General features: G+C 45.8%; 1 protein-coding gene across 9 annotated transcripts in view; it reads right to left on the bottom strand.

Annotated features, from left to right (window-relative positions):
• The window catches only part of ANKRD17 (ankyrin repeat domain 17), a 95,982-nt gene that overhangs the window by 56,997 nt on the left and 25,347 nt on the right, over positions 1–13,638 (bottom strand). Inside the window, exon 1 of one of the 9 annotated variants that reach the window (XM_082316192.1) lies at positions 11,955–11,974. The exons of the other annotated variants lie outside the window; for them this stretch is intronic. The gene's annotated coding sequence lies outside the window, so the exon portion shown is untranslated. Of the gene's footprint in view, positions 1–11,954; positions 11,975–13,638 lie in introns of those variants that run through there. 9 annotated transcript variants of the gene reach the window in all.

Below are 13,638 nucleotides of genomic sequence, written 5' to 3'. Positions count from 1 at the left end.
TTGCTGATCCCATTCCCTAGTCCTTCTCTTTAAGGCCATCCGGCACACACACAGTATTTACACGCTAGTGCTTTCCAGCATTTAGTCAGAAATTCACACCGATTAAACATTCAAGACCCTACATTCCATATAAATTATAAAAATTAACATCATGTTACTGTAACATGTGCCATCCGAAAGCCAAAGCACAGAGATGGAGGGCAGCAAGCAGTTGCTTAATTGTATGGTACCTTTAGGCGCACGGTGTCGTTGCCACAGCCCAAACGCTCGCTCCGAAGAACCTGAAGAGCACCCTTGGCCCAACGCCCAGCAACACCTTCCTGGAAGCAAGGCAAGCTCCTACCTGTGTTTTAGCCCTTGTTTATAATAAGACAACAGGCAATAGAATATTTCTCTGTCTTGAAGCCTTACACGAAGACATGCTCAAAAAAAGTAGCAAACATTTCTTCAAGTATGAAGTACACAGTGAAATCCAGTTCAAGTGTCTAGCAGTTGGGTCGCAAACAAGAGATCGCAACGGCTGTGAAATGGCAAGTCGTACTCATCACATAACAGAATGAAACGTTTTTGAGCTCCATAAACAACAGCATCTGAAGCCTGATTTGGATGAACCATGTTAGCCCCGACCAGTAATTTAAAAGGCCCAAAAATCACCTTTCACAAATAAAATACGTTCTCTGCAGGTTTTTTTTTTTTCTTATTCTTGGGGCTGGCCCCTATTTTCTAGGCTTACAGTCCAACAGCAGATTGGCTTGTCAACTTTTGTCAGATGACTCCCGTGACTTTTGCCTCCTATTAGGCACCGATTACAATCGCGGCATTTGCTCAACTTTTACCTTGGCACTTGGGCCTTTGGTGTTTGATACCTGGAGGGTGCCAAACGGATCCTTTGAGAATCAAGACTTAGTACCAAGCCTTTCCAAAGAACCTGGCGGACGAGGAACAGCTAGTGGCTACTGCCATGTAGCGAACTTCACCACGTCAAAGAGACCTTCACCAAGAGTCCTTTTGTATTATTCCTTATTGAGGTACAGAAGGACTTACTGCCCATTTGCAAGCACTCTAACAGTTTATTTTTCCCAGCTCTAAAATCTTTGGAGAGCAGCAAAAAGTTTTTAAAGACAACGTGAAATTTAAGAAGGATTTTCACGTCCGTCGGGTAATGCAAAGCCACCTTCAGACTGAAACGACAATTGCTACCGGGTCATTTAATCAACTTGAGTCCCACCACATTCACAAGTTACTAGCTCGGAGAGAGCAAGGAAGCTTCAGATTCTTCACTTTCTCAGCGACAGCGACTCTCGTACGGTGAGCAGCTTTAATCCCGATTGACATGAGGAACTCCTCACGTAAGCAGCAGAGCCTGACCCGCAGTTACACTACCTTCCCCTCGCGCTCCGGCAACTCCTATCCAAGCTAATCTCAGCTTTGGCTCCAGAACGGTTTTAGCTCTCACACCTCCGACGGCAGAGAGCTCATTATTCCTGTCCCCGTCCTTCGTCTCACCGAGACAACAGATTGTTTTTACAGCCCATGTCATTTACTGGTTTTAGAGCTGGACCTGCAGAACTCCCGCCTGACAAACTGAACGTGCAGGGGTGGACAGGCAGGAAGGGGGCACCGGGCCAGCAGACAGACAAACCTTTTCTTGAGGACCAGACAAGCCTACGAACCGCCCTGGAGTCTGGGATCGGGACCCCTGGCAGGATTTTCTTCTGACCGTTCTGCTATGAAAAATGCTCCCCAAGTATTTCTTTGCTGTTGATCAGTTCCACTCAGCATCTGCTGATCACCTCCTACAGCCTTGGGATTACTGTGAAATTGTCCAACGTTATGGCAAGACACTGCACCAAAACAAACCCCCCCCCCCCGCCTTCCATACAAGTTTCACGAGCATTTCTTTAAAATAAAATATTTTCCACTGTTCACTTCATGAATACACCCTACGGGTCTGTTTTACACAGAAATAGCAGCTTTTATACTATTACCTTGCAACTGGAACACACAAGAGGAAATAAAACTACATTCCCAGTGCAAGAGCAAAGTCCGACTCTGACCAATAACTAGTTAAGTCTTCTTTGCACGACACTGCTAGGTATTAATGTCTTATATCTAAACATTCAACGCGCATCAAGGGATTCGTGAGGTAAGAGCGAAAGAAAACAAAGCGATGATATATTTGGAATGTGGCAAACCGGGCCAAGTATTTCAAGCACCAATTATTCACCTAGGCATCCAAAACCTACCATGCAAACAGGCAACCCAAAACCTCTGCAAGTTATGATGCGTAAGTCCATCGTGTTTTTAATCCTAATGGGCTATCGAAGTCTTCACACGTAGCTTTCAATTCAAAGTGTCTAGAAAGCATTTGGAGTCTTAGAAAGACAAAACACTCGTTATTCCAAAGGCACTTCGTAATGCCCGTACAACGTACACGCGCTGCATTTTTTATTCATCTCGGTCGCAGGTCAGCTCAGTGTAAGATAGGGTAGGAAACTATGTCAGCCCCTCCCATGTCCCACACTACAGCAAGAACTTCATGCCTGCTCTCCCTGACCCTGCTACCTTTTAGCCCTCAGAATATCACCTCTTAAGACTTTCGAAATACATTAACCCATCTCAGTTGAAAGTCAGCTTACTGGAACAAACACTCTGATCTGAAACATGAAGACAAAGCAATCAACTTACACACATCTTGAAATAAAACGGCGAGAACAGATTTTGGCTTTATCGAACTAAATATTAGGGCAAAGTGTCTGGTTCTGCCTTTTCACCGAAGGCTACGTGTTTTCAGGTGAAATCACGGCTTAGTTAACACAGATGTCAAGCCATTTCAAGATGTAGATCTTCACAGCATTCACACTGTATTATATTAAAAATCCCACTCAAAACTTGACTGAAGACAAGCCTCCGGCATCGCTTGCCATTTCTGCGGGGACAAAACAGAACATCACGACCACCTAATTTATGCGACGTAGCTCTGATGTGAAAGCCATGGTTTACTGGATATTTACACAAGACACCATTTTCTTTAGATAAAGATCACCTTCCTGGTTACTGAAAGGGAAGGCAGACACCGAAGCCAAGCGAAGCAGACTATTTTGCCTACTCAGTTTCAGCCTTGCAGCTTTTGTGTTTTCTCTTCGAATCTATTTTGAAACAGGAACAAGCTGTGTTATTCTCCCTCGCCTTACCCAGCTACTACAGCAGCGCTGTCACCGCAGACACCAAGTCTTACAGCAGCATTTCTTCCCTGTACACTGAGGATTGCTTCCAGTTATCTGGGATACATAATCAGATCTGTTGTCTTTTGAACATGCAGTGACCCTCCCCAAACCTAAATGCCTTGTTCAGCAGAAATCTGAAGTCTGGCAGCTGGAACGTCCCAACAACGTCTTCTTTCATTTTATTCCATCAACTATACACTCAATTTCTCTCGCTGCTGCTAAAAAAAAAAAAAAAAAAAATAAAAAGCAGGGGGGAGGGAGAAGGGAGAGATGAATAACAGCCCATGCTGCTGAAATGGCATAACACCGTCCTCATGACTGGCACCGACAGGGCTTCTGCTGCAGGGACACCTGCAATATTGCTGCAGTGTGTTTCTGATGACGAGACAGGTGCCGAGGTATTCGCAGGAAAATTCCCTCCTCTCCTCTGCGCTCTGCATCCCCAGCATTACAAACAACACTCAAGACAGGCAGGCAGACTGAAACCTATCGCTACAAGAAGGGTGCGAAATCACAAGGAGAAAGACCTTCAGTTTAATATTCTTTTCTCCTTTCAAACCCTCATTCCAAACACTTGGCATACTTCCACATTAGGCAAATTTACGCATTAACTGGCATTCAGCTGCAATTGTTCGCGCAAGAAAAATTTCATGCCAACGTAAGAATAACAACACCTCAACTCATTACCTTATTAAGTTCCCCGCTCCAATTTCACATTTATGTGGGGGGAAAAAAAAAAAATACAAGTTTTAGTCTCTGACATAAGTAACAGGATATAAAAATCACACACACACACACAAAAAAAAAATCAGCAAAACACTCTAAAACTGCCTGTCATCATGCTTCTGAAAGCTCAGCTGCAGACAACACTTTTATATCAATAATAAAAAAGCTGACACGTTTCCAACCCAACCACTGGAACACAGGTATGCACCTTCACTCTCCCAAGCCCCACAAAAAAACTGAACATGAACTTGTGATAGAAACCATCTCTTTTGGAGCCGGCTTGGAAAGAACTGACCGTAGAAGCAAAGCTTTGATGCCCTATGACCAATCCACGTGGCTGCTGTCTCTGCATCAACCCTGAGATGCGGTGGTCTACATCAGAGCCCCTGACAAATAGGTAACACCTGTAAAAAAAAGGTTGTTCCCGTACTGTTGCAAAACCAAAATGGAAACCCCTTTCTGCAAAATAGCCCCGACAACTGAAGGATGCTAAACGGACAGCCTGATCCTACGCAGGCAACTTCTGCTACCCTTAGCGAGTAACCTGTCACGTTTTCCCAAACGATCAAAGTCTATCTATCAAAAAAACACAATATAGGGAGCACGTAACAACCATGAAGAGAAGAGACGGTGCAACCGAGCTTCCCAGAATCACCCTCTCCCCTCGTTGCCAAAATCCCCCAATGTCACACTTGAACAACAACTGCAGCCCCTTAAGACTCTCTCTCTCTCTCTCCCCCCCCCCCCCCCCCGTAACTGAGCTAAGCATCACTTAAGCTACTTAACAAGTTCCTTACAGGGCCACACAAACCAGAGCCTACTCATTACAGCCATAAAAAGCTTAGAGGGGTCATGCTGCCTCTGACCACCTAGCCAATTCTCCACCCAAACTGTATCATGGGCTCTTAAAGACAAGCTTTCTGAGCTATTTAAATAGCATTTTAGAGTCTTCCAACGTCTCCTCCTGCTGAGGGACAGCTCAAGGACTCTAAATCTCTCTGGAAAACCATGTACTTAAAGGTCCCGAGGACCATCACCACAGACTCAGACTAACCCCTCACCATGACATGGCCAGCTTCGATGGATCTAGCAGTAGGAACGTAGGAATACGGAGAACATAAGGAGTACAGAACAACGTAGCTGCAGGAAAGTCTTGTCAGTTTTGTCATTCAATATGTAAGAATTGGGAATTACATTAAGCGTGACTCTGCTCTTGACAAAATATTTTGGACGTCGACCTGAAGAGCACCTCGATTCACAGCAACGCTAGCATCTCTGAACAACACCTGTGCTACTGAAAAAGGACTAAGCGGTCCTGCTGTGCGCTGCTACGTCCTATTCCTCACTGCCCTACTTTCGAGGGACTAATTATTCTCTTAAGCCTTGTTTAAGGAAGGTGAGCTCACAAGAAAGAGAAAATCCTTCTCTAAGAGTTGGTCACCTTCCTTTTCCACCGGACTCACCTTTTGCCTTGACTGTATACTCCAAGGGTAGATTTAATAGGTGCGTTCCCAATACAAGCATTTCCAAGGCTGCAATGAAGCGCCTTGCTACACTGACAGATCCACATCAACTGGTTTAGAACCTTGAAGCATCCTCCTTTTAGATGACACCTAAAGAAAAAGTGAAAACTTGACCAAAAAAAAAATTCCTGAGCTGTTAAAAGCACAAAGGCATTGTTTCAATGCTGCTATCTCTTCAAGAGCCAAGCTTGAAATCCTAATGATAATTTATCATCTTTATCACCGGGTAGCTTCAGGGGCCTCGTCTGCATGTTTGGTGCCTGCAGAGTCTTCACGGAGAAGTGTCTGGAGCTGTCTTCTCACAGCTCACTAAGCAGCCATTTCTCTGTCACTCTCAGGCTTCGTTGTAACAGATCAAGCCCCTGCACTAATCCTCCGAGAAGGGAGTTTAGAGCAGCTTAGCACAACTAAAGGTGGCCCAACGTCTCACAGGCGCTTTTTCTGGAATATTTTTCACCTCTTCCAATTCACCGGCCCGATGCACTTGGCTGAAGTTTCGGTTCACAACCGCGCACACCCATGCATTTCCAGCTGAAAGGAGTTGTTATTCTAAGGACTGTAGTTCAGCACAGCTGAACAATGGAAACACGCCATCGTAACTTCTACGTAGACAAAGCTAGCAGCAACAAAGCTCTACGCAGAAACAGTGCTGCGGGGCCTTGCCTTCACCCGGATTTTCTAACAGCACAGTTGAACGTTGCTAATACAAGAGCAGTTCTCTCCGATTTGAACGCACGATTATTTCTTGCGACGAGGCCAGGCCTTGGATGACCCCAAGCAGCTTCTCTGTAGTCCATGCCAAGGAAGCGGCCAAACTTAGCAACTGTGCAGATTCACAGGAAAAAGAGGACAGGCATTTATAGCTATTAATGTCAATCACAGGCAAGACCACCCTTCTATTCTTCAATACATATGATACAAAGCACCGGAATCGTATGTGAAATCAAAATTTGTAGAAGTAAAGCCCCCACGAACACCGCTACGCGGTGAGTTTTCACTGACAGAGCACGCTCCGTTTGTAAGGTTAAGAAGAGGGAAACCACCGACTTTCCCAGTCTTTCACAAAGAGAGGCTTCAGATTTGCTATGCTAAATCTGCCAGAAGGCATTTCTCAGTCAGCACACTTTCGACAATTCGCCTCGTCAGCTTGGCTTCATTCCTCCCTGCATCTGCCAGCGAGTACAGCGGTGGTAGATCGACTACAATGCCCACCAAGAGTTTACTCCTGTTCCCTAGATGTCAAATGACTTATTTCTGTGTGTTTCCCAATTCTCATCTTAAAGCCAAACTCAACTCCACAACAGAGGGCAGCTCACAGGGTCATTAGTACCACAAAACCTCCGAAGAGAAGACAGACCACACTGGCTGCAACACAGGCACAGAGCAAGACCTCCATTCCCCGAAACTTTTGACATGCAGATCAGCTATTAAGTCAAGAGTCTTTTGCTTCAACAACATCAGAAGGCAAGCGATCCACGTTAGTCCACATACTGTCATCCCCGAACACAGATACTGAGATATATAGATTGATCAGATCACAGGACAAGAGAAATAATAGGAACAGAAATAAAGGATTAAATAGTTTGTATTACATCACAAGTTACCGCTGCCCTCGGGACTAAACCTCAGATCTCCTGACGCCTAACGCACCCCTTGGCTGACTCGAACACCATGTCTCCCATCTCTAGGAAACTCCTTCCCCTCCCCAAAACTCCGAAGGCAATAGCTCTGTGTTTTCCCGGGATCAGGCCCTCCTGACAGCGTTTGCAGAAAGCCACCACCAGCGCCCACCGCCGCCCGGCCGGCAGGACCAGCTGTCCTCGCTCCGCAGCGATGACCAACGCTACACGTTCTTGTCACAGGGAAAGGAACCCACAGCACTACGGTCCCGTGAAAGCAGGATCAACCTTTGAGAATCCAACAGGCTCCGTGCACCACACCGATTTACTTAAAAAAACCTCTACTACTCAATTTGGATCCGGGGTGCAGACAAGCCTGATGCTTACGAGACTTCCCCTTCCCGACCACAAAGCTGCTCAGTTACCAGCAAAACTAAGGAAAGCCCATTTCCCTGCTACACGAACAACTCTGATTTTACTGCTGTAGTTGCACCTTGAACTCCCTCTCAAGTCTTAAAAACTACCAGGAGAGTTCTCCTCCGTCAGAACAGCTGGGGGGGTCACCCAACCGCAGCATCTCCAAGCTTTCAAAACCCTCACACAACATCAAACTAGCATCAAGTAAGAAGCAAAGACATTCACAGCTTGGTTTTTTTTTTTTCCCCTGCTCCTTTTTCTTTTGGTCAGGATCAAGAATATATATACACCAGGCATCTACACAAACTGGAGAAATCATAGCAGAAGAGCAGTATATCGATAGCGTCCTGCCTGAAACCAAGCTCCCTTCGATAAGGAGAGCCAGAGGCAGTACAGCAAGACTACCTGTCCAGAAGAGGCCCGAAATGGCTCTGTGCGCTGGGGGTTTGCACGAGCAGTCGGCTTTTTCAGGTACGCCTTTCCCAAACCGGCACTAGTGGTACTGCGTTGCAAGAACTCCAGTTATTTACTGTAACGTGTTGATCGAAGTGCTCAGGGCTTATCTGAACACAGATCACGAAACGCACGCTTCCATTACCTCAGCTGCTACAGGGCGTAAGAGAAGCCTGTGGCCGTTATACAGATATCATGGTGTATAACCATCACAGACTTCTTACCAAATCACTTGCACAGTAATGGAGACGCGTACCAAAAACTACATTTCTGAGTGGAAGGCACCGAGGGTAAAAGCCGTAAGTTTCCCCCTGAAGCATCCCGAGTTCTCTTTTCAGTAGAAGCCAATGTGGAAGTTAGCATAAAGCTTCAGGAACAACAGTCAACTGGAAATTTGCCATTTAAAGGGCAGATATACCAACAAAACTATATTTTGCGGTAGCGGCACAGCGCGTTGATGAAGCATCGGAAACGAAGCGCGGCAGAGGCCTTCCCGGCCTCGGCTGAGGTGTGCACCCACCAGCCCTCTCCCTGCCTGCTCCGCCACGATGTTGGAACATCAAAACCAAGTGTCCAAAATACCATCAGGGATCGGAGAAACCTTGTCGTGCGCTACAAAAAAATATCATCACACAACACGCTCCCAACCCCTCCCTGTCTGTCCCCTCCGTGGCGACAGACTGTCTCTTTGCTTGCGCTCAGAAAAATCAAGATCTACGTTAGAGGAAAAGACGTGTCAGAGGCAGACATCCATCTCGCCCAGCACAGCAAGGAAGAAAAGCTGCTTGCCTCCCACTCCAGTCTGCCTGTTTTGCCCACTATGTATAACCTATACTCCCTCCAGAACCTTTTTTTCCTCCGGTAAGACACCACGAGGGAAAAAAAGCCTTTAAAATCAAATATGTTTTGAAAAATCAAAGATGATGATTTTAGATAAACAGTATTTTCACTGCCCCCAGTGAACGACTGATGCTCAGCAGCACTACCACTCCTTTTCGCCTCAGCTGCCTATATTTCTTCCTCATTGTTCCTGTCAAAAATAAATCCTCTCAGATTCTCCGTTCTGATCACTCTCGCACATCCTCCGACATGTGCATTTCAGGCATCAGGTCCACAAGTCACCCAAAGGACACGCAGATTTGTGTTCTGTCACTGACTGTGACTACTGAGCATAAAACACAGCGAGCAAGTGGCCTGAGCTGCATAACACCAGTTGGTTTTGAAACAGAAATAGTTTTACGCTGCCCACATGTTTTCTTACACAAATTTGGCAGGAAATCACTCCCTTCTGTAAGTAGTTTTGGTCAGCTGTTATTCACAATAGCGAGCGAGTGCTCTGCGGGGAAGGATGAAGCAGCAGAAGGGAAGGAGGACATGTGGAGGAGGGACAGGATGAACGCGCAAACCGCTCTCCTGCCGCAGCCCGACTCAGAATTCCCTCTGGCATGAATGAAACACTGATGGGTGCATGGGCTTCTGCACAGCAATACAGGATCAACTCGTCTGCAGAGATGTAAAACAAAACGCAGGAATGCTAGAAAAAGTTTTTTTCCTCCAAGCAATGCAACGTGAAGCGTAGCTTAGTCACAGCTTTCCCTTCCCATCATCAGAGCATCACTCCACTGAACAGGGCACAGGGGGACGAGGCTAAGACGACTCCATCCCTCTCCACGGTCTTAACGCAATATGCTATTCCAGGGACGAACAAAATAAAGGAACCTTACGCATGTCCCACAAGTCATCTTTCTTGATGCTAGCGGTAGCTCCTTTAGTCAAGCCGTGTTACATTAAGTGACCGACAGACATGTGGACACTAACGCACATTAGAAACAACGAAAACGATACAATATGGGGGAAATTATAGCTATGAGAAGGACAGCCTTTTCAAACATCTCCTAGAAGAAGAAAATTTTCAAACATTTCTCTACTAATAAAAAAAAAAAAGACTGAAACATAGCAGACACTTGCATTTTGTTTCCAGCCCCCTCCACATTTAAGTGAAATTGCTATTCTGTTCAGCACAGGCAGGTTTAGCTACCGTTCCCTCCCACCCTCACTTCCAAAGCTAGGAAACAGCAAAGAGACCAGCCACGCTGCTACCGCTCCAAGTGCGCCATCGCAGCTGAGCCAGGGGCCTGAAGAACGGCTCCTCAAGGAAAGCGCTTCAAGTCAAGATCAGTGGCAAGGGTTCATCCCAAGCAAATCAAACAAAACAAGCCCTTCCATTCCATACCAAACTATAGAAATCCCTTTTTTTGTCCTGCTCAGGTGACAGGTAAGACCTTGCTAGCATACCACCTCCAGACCGTCTGTGGCCTGCATCCCATTTAACCCATCAGGATCAGGGAGGTCAAAGTAGAAACTAGAGGTCCTTAGAGGACACCTACTTTTCTCCACATAATTATCCTGCTGCAATCTCCTTTCAGTATCTCTCATCATGCAGCATAACCAATTCAAAGTATTACGTAGAGATGCTTACGAAGTTAACCAAAAAGAGTTTGAGAAGATATGACTAGTTAGGTCAAGAGCTTGGAAATTATTTCGAGTCATTCCAGTTTTGTTCATTGGTATTTATTCATGCCCTATAAAGTCCAATGGAGAAATAGCTCTGCAACTGTCCCAAAACAGCCAGCCACACTTAGAGATATAAAAACTGAGCCCAACAAAAAAGTGAAACGGAACCAACTGGAACGTAATGCGGATTGCCTTTCCTTTTTTGGCATTTACAACCGAAGCCTTTTTTTCAATAAAGGAACTGGTATGGCCTAGTTTACCAATCTTCTCTTTTGACGAGAAGTGAAAGGATAAAGTTACAGTAGGAGACGGTCGAGTTCAGTATCCGATTAGAATTCCCATTGTTACCGCCTGGGGAACCGAGCGCAGAGGGAATTCTTTTTATTAATTTCAACTCATCTGGTTAAAATTCTGACAAGCCTGATAGTCACTGAATTCTTCCTTCAATACAAACGACTGTTAGGCATACCTAAAGAATGAGTTACAATTTTTTTTTTTTTTTTTGCTCTATTTGGCACACCCAACTGAAAGCTTCTGCATATTGAACAGATGTGACCAGTTTTTACATATGGTAAATTAACAGACTTGTGAAGGTAGCTAAAGCAACGCACAAGTATTTGACTAAATCCAAATATGTCTTCTTTCCCTCTGATCAAAAAGAGCTCCTATTAAAAAAAAAAAAAATAAATCAAGGTTTAAGGGCAGAGCAAAGACAGCAGTTTTAAGCGGAGTCCTTCCTTTTCCCTATTTGCTTTACATGCTAGATATAAAAATCATGTGCCAAGTTCCTTCAAATCACTACCACAATTTTGATTTCTACTCTCTCCTCAATGCTTCTGATCGCATCTGTTCCACAAAGATATTTTAGCGTGTTTATTCAATGTTGACACGAACATAGCTCCAGCATCAGCTTCTCGGTAGGACAAGCTGCATCACAGCTCGCTTCCTCTCCTTCCCTCCCTTGAGCACACGCTATGTCCAGCTACATGCAGATCACAGGGAAAACTGCGAGTACAAGTTCCTTTTCCTGTTACAACACGCTCGTCCACAACGAGAAACAGGAATAACACGTTTCTTCCTAAAACAACATCTAAGATGTTCAAGGCTCTCACCTACTAGCGGGAACGTTGCTGCTTTAAGTGCAATGAAATTGAAGAAACCGTGCAAGAACCGTGCAGCAAGAGAGGTCGGAGAACCACTATTTCTACTAGCCGCTTACGGAGATTTCCTTCTCTCACGATTTTGCTGCTGAGGCCGTGCAACACGTTGTTTTGAGTGCGGGTTACAGCTTCAGAGCATGTGACTTCCTATCAGCCAACACAGCCAGCAAATTCCAGCAACGCAAGGATCTGAAGAGATTTTATGCACATGCAGGAAAAAAGGGGCCTTAACCATGAAAAGAACCTTTTTACACATGTCTACCTAAGTTTAAAGACAGGATGTATGGGGAAAAAAAAAAGTCTAAATCAACTCACCTGTCTGCAACGTCTCTCTCACTTCTCGTATTGTTTTCGATGAAGTACCTGATTTGAACGAACAGCTTGAAAGACAGAAGAGCCTGGGCTGGAAGAGACCTCTGCAGACCATCTGATCCCACCTGCTACTCCAGGCCTTGGTTAGGTTATCCCAATTACCAAGACACTCACTGGCAGTCACAACCACTGAATAACATTGACCTTTTAAAGAGCAGTTAGCCAAGTACCACGTTACTTAATGCCTTAACGGTTTCTCACAGAATAATTGCATTTTCATATTACTATACCAAGAACAAACCATTACTGAAAAAGATAAGGCAATAAAGCATAGCTAACAAGAATGGTGTCCAATTATACCATCACGCTTGTAATCTCATCCTGCACGTCAAGGAGGAACAGCTTAAGACCCAAAGAAATCACATCTACCAGCTTTTACTTCTTGCCTGTCACACAAGGAAACCCAGATCCAGCAGCTGCAAAATGAGCTCCTTGCCCTGCAAAACAGACTTACCAAACTAACTGGGAGGGGGAAAATAACAGCAATCCAAGGTAGGATTTGCTTTTCTAGGAGACTCAACCCGCACGCTTGCTCCGAGCTCTCTGCCTCGCACCACAGGAGCGGCATTAGGGGCAGAGCAGTTGCAAGGGAAGGGGAATCCCCTTCCTGCGGTTTGTTTGAAAGCGCTAGGCAAGGATGCAGAAAGAGCCCTTGGGAGCCGGCCAGGCAGCTTCGTTCGAGTTTGCACTCGCCTTGGGGAAGCTGCAAACACACAAGCTAGCAGGGCCCAGGCGACTGCCACCGCTGCCGCTCGGCCAGGCTGACACCATTCTGTCAGCTCCACCCAGCCACGGGAAGAAGGCGGCAGCACAGAGCTTCTCGCTACGTAAAGAGCCGCACGGTAGGTCAGTAAGCTGCATAAATACCTCTGCCAGTAAGCTCAGAAAGCCCCTCTTTTCTCCAGCTGATTCAGGAGAGGGGCAAAACAAAGTATTTTTCCTCTAAAATTTCCTAAAAGCCATGTGATACTACCAGCCAAACAAGGATGTGGTCCAAGTTCTAGCGTCTGGGTCTTCCCACTCCTCTTCACTGCACATCACCAGGGGTCTCAGTGCCACCTCCTGAATTTAAGACGGCCGACGAGTTTTAGCCTCTTCTGTTCGCACGTTCAGCTTGCTTTCCCTCAGGCCAGTTGTCCTCCCTGAACAATCCTTCAGACAAGGCACGTTCAGCTACGTTCAGATCTCGCTCGCCCAGACTGCTCCTGGAACATGAGTTCACCTCAGAACAATTCAGTCCCACACCCTGAAGCAGCAACTGAAACCATCTGCTTTTGTTAAAGTTTGGGCAAAGTATGCCACGACCAGCTAGCTATTGACTGACACAAGTGCGCCGACCAGACGCAAACAACTAACAGAACGTAAGGCAGTACCTACTCTCCAGCAGAACACGCATCCTGATCAAAAGTTCCTTTCTCCTTCAGACGATCAGACAACAGTGCATCTTCACAGCACCGCGGCACGGAGGAATCCGGCTCTCGATGTACTTACAGCGCTCCATACAGCACTCCTGCTGCTTTGCCACCAGCTTCAACTAAAGCTTTTCAACGTCATTGCGGGGAATGACCTCACAGCACTTAAGTGGGGGTCCTCTTGTTAACGTTACCTCAGTATTTCTGAAGAGTAA

This window comes from Platalea leucorodia (assembly GCF_965183815.1).
Source record: "Platalea leucorodia genome assembly, chromosome: 6".
NCBI lineage: Eukaryota > Metazoa > Chordata > Aves > Pelecaniformes > Threskiornithidae > Platalea > Platalea leucorodia.
The sequence above is the reverse complement of the archived record's forward strand: the minus strand, read 5'-3'. Positions and strand labels throughout refer to the sequence as shown.